The sequence below is a fragment of the Choloepus didactylus genome, chromosome 19, assembly GCF_015220235.1.
Source record: "Choloepus didactylus isolate mChoDid1 chromosome 19, mChoDid1.pri, whole genome shotgun sequence".
NCBI classification, from domain to species: Eukaryota; Metazoa; Chordata; class Mammalia; order Pilosa; family Megalonychidae; genus Choloepus; species Choloepus didactylus.
In genome coordinates this window covers 32,940,020-32,952,322 of record NC_051325.1, presented here as the reverse complement: position 1 = coordinate 32,952,322, position 12,303 = coordinate 32,940,020, and positions in this window count along the sequence as shown.

Genomic DNA, 12,303 nt, shown 5'->3' with positions numbered 1-12,303 from the left:
CTGACCCCGTGTGCACTGGGGGCCAAGGTCGTAGGTCTTGGCTTCCTTTCATCCCAGAGGCATTAGGATAGGAGAATGGGACTTTTCTCACCCAGACATGGTTTGCCCCTCCATGGCTGCCTTTCTGAGGGAGTGTATTAAATGTTTACTTAAGAAATACCCTGTTTACAGCTGGAGCAGGAATGTGCCCAATGCTGGGTGGAGATGGATATACTGTAAGCTAGAGTTTGACTCTTTGGACAGGGCAGAGCCTCCTTTATGGGGCTGCCAGTGGTGGCACCTGAGCGAGTGAAAGCAGAGATGTGAGGGGCAGGGACACACTTCACTGCCTCTGCTCGCTGACCTGTGGTGCTAAGGACCACTCACCGCCTTCCTCACAGCCTTCTCGCCCCTGGACATTCCTTCCATTCTTGTCATTCCCTTCCTCCAAGATTCTCTTCCCATTAGCATATCAGTTGTCTGCTAGAAAACCAGTGTTTGGAGCAATAAGTTTATTACTTTTGCTTGAGTTTCTTTCTAAGGAAGGAGCTGGCATTGTGGGAATCTTTCTTTTTGTGCTATTGGCTGTTTTACTTTTTTTTTTAGAAAACAGATGTCTGGGTTTTAGCTTTGGGATATCTTTTGGAGGCTGGAAAAGCAGGATTGGGCCTCTACAGTCTAAGGAGGGACCTAACTCTTCCTTCTCCTTGCTCTGCCTGGGCTTCCGGCCCTGCCCACCAAATGCACCTTCCACCATTGTTCCTGCTCACACATCCTCCTCCCCCATCTGGGGACACCAATGGCTCTTACTCTAAGTGGGTCTCCTGGGTTATCACTCCCCTTCCTAGACCTGTCTGGCAGCCCCCAGATAGACACGGCTACTGGGAGTCTCCTAGGAGTTGGCAACCTCAGAGCAGCCATGCTTGCATTGTTCAGCTTTTCAGACCACCGGATTTGGGGAAACTGACTGGTGTTGCCTCTGCCAGTCTCCCATACTGGGCAGCAGCACAGCCTTCAGGACAACACAGATCTGTCCCTGATCCTGCCCCACCAAGACTTTGAGAGCCAGGGTGAAGCAAGGGGGCTCATGTATGCAGAGATGCCTCCAAAGAGTAACCAGCAGGTGTGGCATTAAGGTTGGCCAACTAAAGTGTCCATAGCCGTCATCCAGAGATTAATCCACTGCCATTGGCCCCCCTAGCACCCGCAGAAGCAACCCCTGAGCACTGACATGGCCACAGTCGCCCAAGGCCCCCTAAGATTTCAGGGGGTAACAGAAGGGAGGTCCCCATATCTTTTTCCTTGAGAGGCCACAAGAGGAAGGGAGTTTGATTTAGGGACATTAAAGAAGTCTTTTGTGCCCAATGGCCTCTTTCTGGTAGAGCAACAGAGCTTGTTTCAGTGGCTTAACATCCAGGTGGAACAGAGTTAGGTGTGAAGGATGTTTTAACCCAGGCACAGAGTTTCAAATACTAGTTAAGTTTATTTTCTTTTATTTTCTTTTTTTGCACAGAAGCTGGTAATCTAGGACCTATGTGTGAACAACTTTATATGAATATTTTTTGTACTTGGTTTACTGGGTTGGTATGATACATTATATTTAAGTTCCTTGAACACTGTGGATCCCCTTAATGTGTATGAATGACTGAGGCTTTGTAAATTAAGGGACGTTTGTGTGAATAAAGTTATTTGATGGGGTCAAAGAAGCCATATGTGATTTGAAAACGGGTGTTTTGTGGTTTTGTTGGCATCTGTTTGGGAGGCACAAATAGCCCATGCCACGGTGCTGCAGTCCTTGGGGGGGGCTGGGAAGGGGGGAGGGGAAGGGTGTTCAGCTGCCTCGGCGGCCAGTGCTTGAGGAGACTGCCTTCGGGCCTTCACCTGGCACGCCCATTCCACACCTGAGGAAAGAGGTCGCTGGACGTGAAAAAACCTAGTACTTAGGGGAACAAGAATCCAGACCAGGCCTGGTGTGCTCCTCAGAGGGGCCGGCAGGAGAAGAAGTTTGCAGCCACTCCTCCAGTTAACCTCAAAGGCCCTTTCAACCCCAGCATCATGATTCTGCAAGTTCTGTCCTCTAGGGATTTTTCATAAAAAGAAAAAGGCAGTTCTCAAAACCACAGAAGCAAGGGTGACTCAAAGAGCTGGGCCTCATCAGAGGAGAAGGTTGGAACTGAGCTCTGCCGAGAGCTTAGGAGTCTAGTCAAGCCAGGCCATAGTGGTTGGGTTGGGGGTGGAAAAATGGCATAGTGCCCATCTCCCACTCCACCTGGGCCAACAAAAGTCATGTTCCATGAAGAATGGGGATTGGCATTTATGAGGAAAGGCCTACTTGTGTACATCTTACGTGGTAGGTGTGGTGTGTGCCCCTCTCCTAATGGGAAAACTGAAGCCCAGAGAAATCAAGACCACTAGGTGAATGCTTGGTGCCCTGGGAAGAACAAATTGCTGCTGCTGACCAGCTGGGACAGGTAACTAGTCTCCCAGAACCTCCGTTTCTTGTCAAATGGAAATGATATCTATCTTCAGAGCAGTTGAAGGTTAAATAAAAACCTAATATTGGGCCTGACAGGTAGGGTCTCAACAAATGGTTCTATAGTTTCCTTTTCCCAAAGGGACACAGCTGGGACTGTCGTGGAATCTGCTGAACTCTTAAGCCTGACTTTCCCAGCACTGTGCAGCTTTGACAAAGCTTATAAGTTGAGTAAGAGTGATGTGTTACATGGAACCCCTACCGCCCAGGGGACTTTTCCTGAGGACACCTGGTGAACCCAAGAATAATAAAACTCCTGCAGGAGGATAGAGTCAGGACTTTGAAATGTGGAGTTCAAGGAAAAGATAAGGCAGAAGTCACTGGCTTCCTGCCTAATCTGAGCGAGTACACTGCATTCCAGGCCCAGGGCTTGGTGTTCAGTGGCTGCTGGTGATGAAGCGCCTCCTTACGGAGAAGATACTTCCATGCCCACCCTGAACGATGACCTGAAGCCTGTAGGACAACCCACACTTTTTTTTTTTTTTTTTTTTCTTCCAATTTTATTGAGATAAAATTCATCCTTTTGAAGCATACAATGCAGTTGATATTAGCTATTCAGTTGTGCAACCCTCACCACTAATACCAGAACATTTTTATCACCTCAAAAAGAAATCCAGATCCATTAGGAGTCATTTCCTCCATGCCTTCACCAAGGTAAAAATAATGGCAGATTAAGATGTCAGATGCTTTAGATGCTTCATTCAGTCACTGATTGAACCAGCAAATATTAGTCAGGTGTCTGTATACCTAGTAGAGTTAACAAATTTGCTCTGCCATTTACTAAGTCTTTGGTCTTGAGACAGATCACCTTTCTGACTCCATTTTTCCATGTGCAAAGTAGCAAATACTTCCTAAAATGGTTGGAAAAACTATAAAGAGTTACGCAAAATACATGGTGGCCATTCCTTCAGGGAATGTCCTAGGCACTATAGAGTTGGGGCAGGCATCAGAAATGAAGGGTCTTTGAGGAACTCACAGTGTTCATGTATGGACATGGGTGATGAGGATTACGGGACATCTCACTCACACAAGGGTCTCTTCACTAAGAGAGGTAAGTCACCCAGACTTGACTGCAGTAAGTTACAGTCTGGTTGGAAGGATCTGTTATGTCCAAGCCAGGCCAGTGTTCACTCCAGTAGCAGAAGTTAGTCCTCTGGGCCTTCACTGATCTTCCCCTGCCTACCTGCTCCCACCTGCTGGCAAGAGGCTTCTCGTCCAGACGGAGAAGGATTCCTTAAAAGACAGATACACCATCATAGCCTGCTGTGCTCTTAGAGAAAGAAGTATCAGGAGCTGTGGGCCATAGAGAAAGCCTCATGCAATCCAGAGGGCATAGGGAAGGCCTTCTGGAGGAGATGAGGCCCAAGTGACCAGGCTCCTCCAACCTGCTGCCTGACCTGAGGCCTGTAGATCTCCAGGCCATGGTTTAGGCCCTCAGCCTACAGTCCACCTGATGGGGTCTGCTCACCATCTAATGTTCTGAGTGGGCACACTACCCTCAGCCTTTTCTAGTGCTTCTTCTTGACTTGGAGAGTTGTAGCATCTCCCTGCCTCCCAGGAGGTGTTGGCCTCCTCATATCCCACCCTAAGGCGATGCTTTGGCCTTGAGTCCCACTCCCTCAATCCAGCCTCCACACAACAAGACTTCCTTTTAAATCATGAGAACAGGCTCAAACTCTATTGGCTTTCATTGCACTTAGAATATTATCCAGACCCCTTCCCTTGGCCTATAAGGTCCTTCTCAGTCTTCCTCCTCCTTCTCAGACCCAAGTACACCCCCTGAGGCGCTGCCCTCCAGCCATCTTGGCCTTATTGTTCATCCTTAAGCACAAAGGACTTTTGCATCTCAGGTCTTTGGCACTAGCTGTTCCTCTGCCTGGGATGTGGTAATTCATTGCTTCATCCGGGTCTCCTATTACCCGAGAGAGCATTCCTGGCTTCCTTATTTAAAGAAATACCCCCACCACCACCACCACCACTCCATCTCTCGACATGCCTTATCTTTCTACCTAGTGCTTAGCAACTAGCAGAAAGCTTTGTATGTATTGTACATAATATATATAAACAACATGCATTAGACATTCTTTACATGCTTATTGAGTAAGTAGATGGATGTTTCCAGTGGAAGAAACTTGCTCTGGAGCCTACAGGGCAGAAGATAGGGTGGGCACAGGAATCCAGGGCCCCTGTGCCCTGGCTCACCCTCCTCTGCCTGGCCTGCAACTTCTCTCCATTCCTGAGGCATATTCATAGTCCACGTGTCCACCCCTGAGCTGTAGGAATGAAACAAGCAGCTTGAGAAGGAATCACCAAATGTGGTTAATGATACTATTGGGCTTTGATTTCTTTCATCTAGGACAGGGTCAGCAAGCTTTTTCTGTAAAAGACCAAAAAGTAAATATTTTTGGCTTTGCAGGCCATAGGATTTCTCACAACTACTCAACCTTGCCCTTGTGTCCAAGCAGCCATAGTCACTATAAACAGATGAGGGTGGCTGTGACCCAATAAATGTTCTTTTTATTTTTCTTCAACCATTTAAAGATGTAAAATCCACACACTCAGAGCAGTCGAGCTTGCTTCTGTGAGCTGGGCCTGTGGTGGGCAGCATGCCCCATGACTCTCGGTCCAGCTCAAGGATTAGTCCATGTGCCCGGCCCAGAGCAGTAGTGACAGGTCATCTAGCATGTTGGTGATGGAGCAAGAACCAGGCCTGGAGGTGGTACCGGGCCACAGCTCTGGGTGTGTGGGAGGGGAATACGATTAAGGGAGATGGATATCACCCGCAAACTGACACATGTTCATGAATTTAGAGGCAACAAAGTAGGAAGAAAAGGCAATTGCAACAGAAGCCAAGAAACCTGAATCCAGGTCCAGCATGATCTCCTGCCATTGTGAGCTGAGGCAACTCTCTCCTCTCCTTGGGCCTAATAGACTGGTGGATTCTGAATCAGACAGAAGGGTCCGGATTACTGCTTTACCACGTACAAGCTTGTAACTTTGCCCCCCAGTCTTCTCGCCTATAAAATGGCAGCAATACCAGTATCCAATTCATTGACTTTTTCTGAGAATTGGTGAGACAGTGCATATATGATACATAGCGGAGTACCTGGCATACAGTAAATTATCCATAAATGGTATCTATTGATAAAATTTTTCAAAAGGGGAAAAACATTCTGTGAGATGCTCCTCAAAGAAGGGGTTCCAAATTCAAATAATGTTGAATAAGGGATGCTGTATAGTTATCCCCCTGCCCCCTGGAGTGCCCCAGTGCACTTAAAGGCTCTGTGAAGTCCTGTAATAAGTCGTGTTTCTCAAGCTTCTCAGATCACTGCTTCCACACTGAACACCTACATCTCCTGATACTGGGGTTTTAAGGGAAATGCTTTGGAGCCCACTTTGAAAGATGTTAAACAAGGTCATCTTTGCAATTTGAAGACACTGATTCCCTTCCAGAGAACTTTAGCTGGCCTGTCCTGTTTCTCCTGGAGTTGGAATCACTTCCCCTTGAAAAAGCTTCCAGTAATTGCCTGTGCTTGGTCTACTGGTTCCTTGAGGGCAGACCAGAATATGAGGAATTTAATAACCACGGTCTGAGTCCCCTGCCAAAATGCTGTAGGGCCCAGGCCCAGACAACTTGAATGCAGTGAGAACACAGAGCAGTTCCCCATGCCAGCAGGCCAAGGATGCTGCCAAAAAACACATTCCTGGTTCCCATGTCGGCGGAGCCTGGCCACCTCCAGCTAGTGTTTACCCAGTGCCTGGTATGTGCCATTAGCATTCTGCTGGGAGGCACCTGTAGTTTAGTGGTTCAGCACACAGGGCTCTACAGGGTTTGAATCAATTGTTCCTCACATGTAAAATGGGGATAGTAACTGCATCTGTGTCCGTGAGGATTAGATACTGCTGCACAAACAGGAAACCCCAAATAACAGCAGCTTAAACAAGAAAGATGTTGGTTTCTCCCTCACATAAAAGAAATCTGGAGATGGGCACTCCAGGTCTATTTTGCTGGTGACATGGAGCCATCAAGCCTCCAGCATCTTTAGCAATTGCCTCTCATGGGTGTTGGAGCTCCAGGCATTCGTCTTCATTTCAAGTAGCAGCAAAGAGGAAGGAAGGAAGAGAGCTGGTCTCTCCCCCCACTCCCGGCCCCTTTTAAGGAAACTTCCCTGAAGTCCCACACAAAACTTCCATATCTCATTGGCTAGAATTTAGTCACGTGGCCACATCTGGGCACCTTCAATGGACCCCCCAAGCTGCTCAATCCCTACTTTGCTTTCTTGCTGCCTTCCTTGAGCATCTGTTGAGCACCTCTTCTGCTGGGCACTGATAATTCACACAGGTGAAATCCTTCTAGACCTGTGTTGCCTCACGTGAATGTTTCCTGAGCCCCTACTGTGTGCTAAGTTCTCTGTCACAGATAAAAATACTGGAACAGCCTAGGCAGAATCCATGGGGTGGGTGTGGGATATCTGGAGAACACATCCTAAGAGCTTTCACTTCAGGCAAGATGGAGCTGACGAGCTAAAAGACTAGGAGTCTGGTCCCAGCTCTGCCACCGGGATGCACCTATGGACATTTTTTTTTTTCTGTTTCTTTTGTTGTTGTAGTTGTAGAATATAACAGATATACATAGAAGTGATAACTTTCCAAGTGCAATTTAGCAAGTAGTTAAAGAGCAAATTTCAAAGAATATTATGGGTTACAGTTCCACAGTTTCAATTATTTCCTTATTGTGAAATATAGCATATATACAAAAAATAATATCTTTAAAAGTATGATTTAGAAAGTAGTTATATAGGAAATTTCCAAAGTTGTTATGGGTTACAGTACCATAGTTTCAGTTATTTCCTTATTGTGAAATATAACATATATACAAAAAGGTAATAGCTTTCAAATTACAATTTAACCAGTAGCTATAGAACAAATTCAAAGGATGCTGTGGGTTACTGTTCCACTATTTACCTGTGGACATTTGAGCCCCGTAATTCTGGACAGGCCGCTAGGCCAGGCCTGTGGATGGGGCAAGGAGAGGAGGCTACCCAATTCCAGCACAGAAAAGCTGGACTTTATTTTCCTGGGTCATCAAATAAGCAGTAATCTATGAACAAAAGATGATCAGCGATGGATGGCTGCATCACTGAGCCAGTTGCCCTCACCCCGGAGCCAGCCAATTCTCTGCTCTCAGGGCCCCAACTTGCTTCCCAGGGCTGCCCCTTTGATCTCACTCCTACCACTACCCTGTTCTTGAGACCCTCCTACCCACTCTCCAGCCAACTTCAGAAAGAGTTTCAAATAGTAAGCTCTGCCCATATGTATCAGTTCTTAACTTACTGCCTATCAGCTCTGAATGCTCCTGAAATATGCGCTCTGTGACAAGCAACAGAATTCCTTTAAACATCTCTCCTTTAAAGTGAGCACAAGTGGCCCTGTCTCTCTAGCTAAGCTATCTCGGCAGGTGAAATCACTGCCCTCCCCCCTGCTTGGGATCTGACACCCAGAGGAGTGAATCTCCCTGGCAACGTGGAATATGACTCCTGGGGAGGAATCTATACCTGGCATCGTGGGATGGAGAACATCTTCTTGACCAAAAGGGGGATGTGAAAGGAAATGAAATAAGCTTCAGTGGCAGAGAGATTCCAAAAGGAGCCAAGAAGTCACTCTGGTGGGCACTCTTATGCACAATATAGACAACCCTTTTTAGGTTCTAATGAATTGGAATACCTAGCAGTAAATACCTGAAACAATCAAACTACGACCCAGAACCCATGAATCTTGAAGATGATTGTATAAAAACGTAGCTTATGAGGGGTGACAATGGGATTGGGAAAGCCATATGGGCCACACTCCCCTTTGTTCAGTGTATGGATGAATGAGTAGAAAAATGGGAGCAAAAAGGCACCCAGTGTTCTTTTTTACTTTAATTGTTCTTTTTTCACTTTAATTTTTATTCTTATTATTTTTGTGTGTGTGGTAATGAAAATGTTTAAAAATTAATTTTGGTGATGAATGCACAACTATATAATGTACTGTGAACAACTGAATGTATGCTTTGTATGACTGCATGGTATGTGAATATATCTCAATAAAAATGAATTAAAAAAAAAGTAAAGTGAGCAGAAGTTTAAGCTCTCAGTAAAGGACACTGAAGGGACACTGCAGGAGGAAGAGGCTTCCTGCCATTTCCAGTGCGGGTGAGGGGGTCTCTGGTGGTTGCCTACCCCAGCCCCGGCCCCAGCACGTGATCCCTCAACCTGGCAATAACCTCTCTGCAGCCCCCTTGAAACCAAAGCCCCTGCATGGCCTGCACACAGTTGCTTGTGACCTGGAGGGTCCACCCAGATCTGCCACACTTCCTCTGTTAGCCCATGTGAGGCCCAGGGGCTCTGAAAGCCTCCTGCCCCTGTCGGTGCCCGGGCTCCCACTACATGCCCATGCCACTGATTGCTGGATGCCTGCTCCCCTTCCCAAACGTGGGAGGGGTGCCTGCTCCTCACCCAGCAACTCCAGACCAGCTCCAGCTGGATAAACCCATGGCATTCTCTCTTCTGAACGCATTCCAAGTTTGTCCTTCCTTGGGCATCTATGAAAATAATTATAGCAAATATCATACCTAATGGTGAAAGACTCAATATTTCCTCCCTAACATCAAGCACATGACAGTGATGTCCAATCTCAACATTCAACATTATACTAAAGGTTCTGGTCAGAGCAATCAGGCAAGAAATAGATTAAAAGAAATAGAAGGCCTACATATGAAGAGAAAGACATCAGACTGTCTTTATTCACAGATGACATGACTGTCTCTGTGGAGTCCACAAGAAAAGCTACTAGAATTAATAATTGAGTATAGCAAGGTTGTAGGATATATACAGATCAATATAAAATCAATTATATTTCTGAATACTAGCAATAAACAATTGGAAATTGAATTTGAGAAAATATCATTTACAATATCATCAAAAAATATGAACTACTTAGGAAAAGTCTGACAAAAGATATGAAAGCTTGGTACACTGAAAACTACAAAACATGGCTGAGAGGAATTAAGAAAGACTAAATAAATGGAGAGATACTCTTTGTTCATGAATTAGAAAACATTGTTAAGATGACAGTTCTCCACGAATTGATCTATGCGTTCAGTACATTCACAGTCAAAATCCCAGGAGGACTTTTTGTAGAAATTGACAAGCTGATTCTAAAATTCATACGGAAATAAAACAGACCTGGAATAGTCAAGACAATTCTGAAAAAGAAAAAGCTGTCAAGGATTATTAAAAAGCTACAGTAATCAAAACAGCATGATATTGGCATAAATATAGATAAGTAGATTAATAGAACAGAAAATAGAGATTCCAGAAATAGACCTACACATATTTGGACAACTGATTTTTGACAAAGGTATAAAGGCAATGCTGTGGAGAAAGGATGGCACTTTTTAAAAAATGGTGCTGGAGCAATTGGATATCCATTTAAAAAAAATAACTTCTATTTATACCTCATTGCATATGCAAAAATTAAATCAAAATGAATCATATTATCCAGCTGTAATAAGGAATGAAGTTCTGATACATTCTACAGCATGGATGAAGCTTGAAGATGTCATGTTGAGTGAAATAAACCAGACACAAAAGGACCAATATTGTTTGATTTCGCTTATGTGAAATAACTAGAATTTGCAAATTTATAGAGATAGAAAGTAGAATACAAGTTCCTGGGGCAGGAGGTGTGGGATGAGGAGTCAATACTTAATAGGTACATATAGTTTCTGTTTGGGGTGATGGAAAAGTTTTGGTAATGGATGGAGTAATGGTAACATAATATTGTGAATATAATTAATACCACTGAATGGTATCCTGAAAGTAGCTAAAATGGGGAAAATTATGTTGTATTTATGTTGCTACAATAAAAAAATTTTTTTTAATGGATCATAGACCTACATGTATAATCTAAAACACAAACTTCTAGAAGAAAAGATAGGGGAAAATATTTGTGACCTTGGATTAGGCAAAAATTTCTTAGGTACAACACCAAAAGGATAATCTGTAAAAGAACAAATGGACAAATAGAACTACATCAGATTTACAACTTCTGCTCTTAAGACTCACTCTCTCTCTTTTTTTTTTTTTTTTTTACAGTTTCACTGTTTCAGTTACTTCCTTATTGTGAAATATAACATATCTGCAAAAGGTAATATCATTCAAAGTATTATTTAACCTGTAGTTATATAAGAAATTTCCAAAAGTGTTATGACTTACAGTACCATAGTTTTAGTTATTTCCTTACTGTGAAATATAACATATATACAAAAAGGTGATAACTTTCAAATGACAATTTAACAAGTAGCTATAGAATAAATTTCAAAGGATACTATGGGTTACAGTTCCACCATCTCAGTTCTTTCCTTCTAGCTATTCTAATACCCTAGCAACTAAGAAGAAGAAAATTATATAGAGATTCAGTATTCATAATCCTTCAAATTTCATCTTGTCTGTTGCTACCCCTAGAAGACCACTTAAGCAAATGAAAAGATAAGTCATAGACTGGGAGAAAATCTTTACAAAGCATATATTAAATAAAGGACTTGGATGCAGAATATGTAAAGAACTCTCAAAACTCAACAACAAGAAAATAAACAGCCCAATAAAAAATTGGCAAAAGATTTTAACAGACACATCACCAAAGAAGATAAGCATGTGGCAAATAAGCACATGAAAAGATGCCCAACTCATGGGGCATGCTGCCCACCACAGGCCCAGTTCCCAGAAGTAAGCCCCTGGTGCATTAAGGAAATACAATGAGAACCCCAATGAGATGCCACCATGTACCTATTCGAATGGCTAAAATTAAAAAGACTGACCATACCAAGTGTTGACACATGTGTAGAACCGGGGGTCTTATACACAGCTGATAGGAATGTAAAATGGTATAACCACTTTGGAAACACTTTGGCAGTTCTTAAAAACTAAACATAGACTTGCCCATATGATCCAGCCATTCCACTCCTAGGTATTTACCCAAGAGAAGAGGAAATACATGTCCATGCAAAGACTTGCACAAATGTTCACGGCAGCTTTATTTGTTTACCTGGAAACAATCCAAATGTCCATCAACAGCTGGATGGATAAAAAATTGTGATGTATCTACACAATGGAATGCTATTCAGCAATAAAAAGCAATGAACTATTGATATACATAAAAACATGGACAAATCTCAAAATGATTATGCTGAGTGAAAGGAACCAGACACAAAAGAATACATACTGTATGACTCCATTTATATAAAATTCCAGAAAATGCAAACAAATCTGTAGCAACTGAAAGCAGATTAATGATTGCTTTGGGAAGGGAGAGCAGAGGGAGCTGGGAGACGGAGTTCCAAAGGCACAAGAGGAAATTTGGGGTTCAGTACCTTGATTGTGATGATGATTTCATGATGCACACATATGTCAAAACTTATTAAATATGTGCAGTTTATTGTATATAAATTATGACTCAATAAAACTGCCTCAGAAAAAAAAAAAGAGCCAGGTTGAAAGGGCTCCCACTGGCCAAACTTCAGGCAATTGAAGCACCAAAAGGAACAATGATGATAATGGATTTTTGATACATTGGTAATAATAAATAATCCATGAGTGTCTACAAAAAGGGAAGACAGAAGCAAGGGAAAACTTTTCTTTACAGAAGAATATAGAAAGGATAACAGATTTAGAAAAATCTCCATTTTGCAGCCACCAATGCGACGATTGATTCAGACAAGTTTATCAGTGGCTGCTAAAACCTCTGTGGAG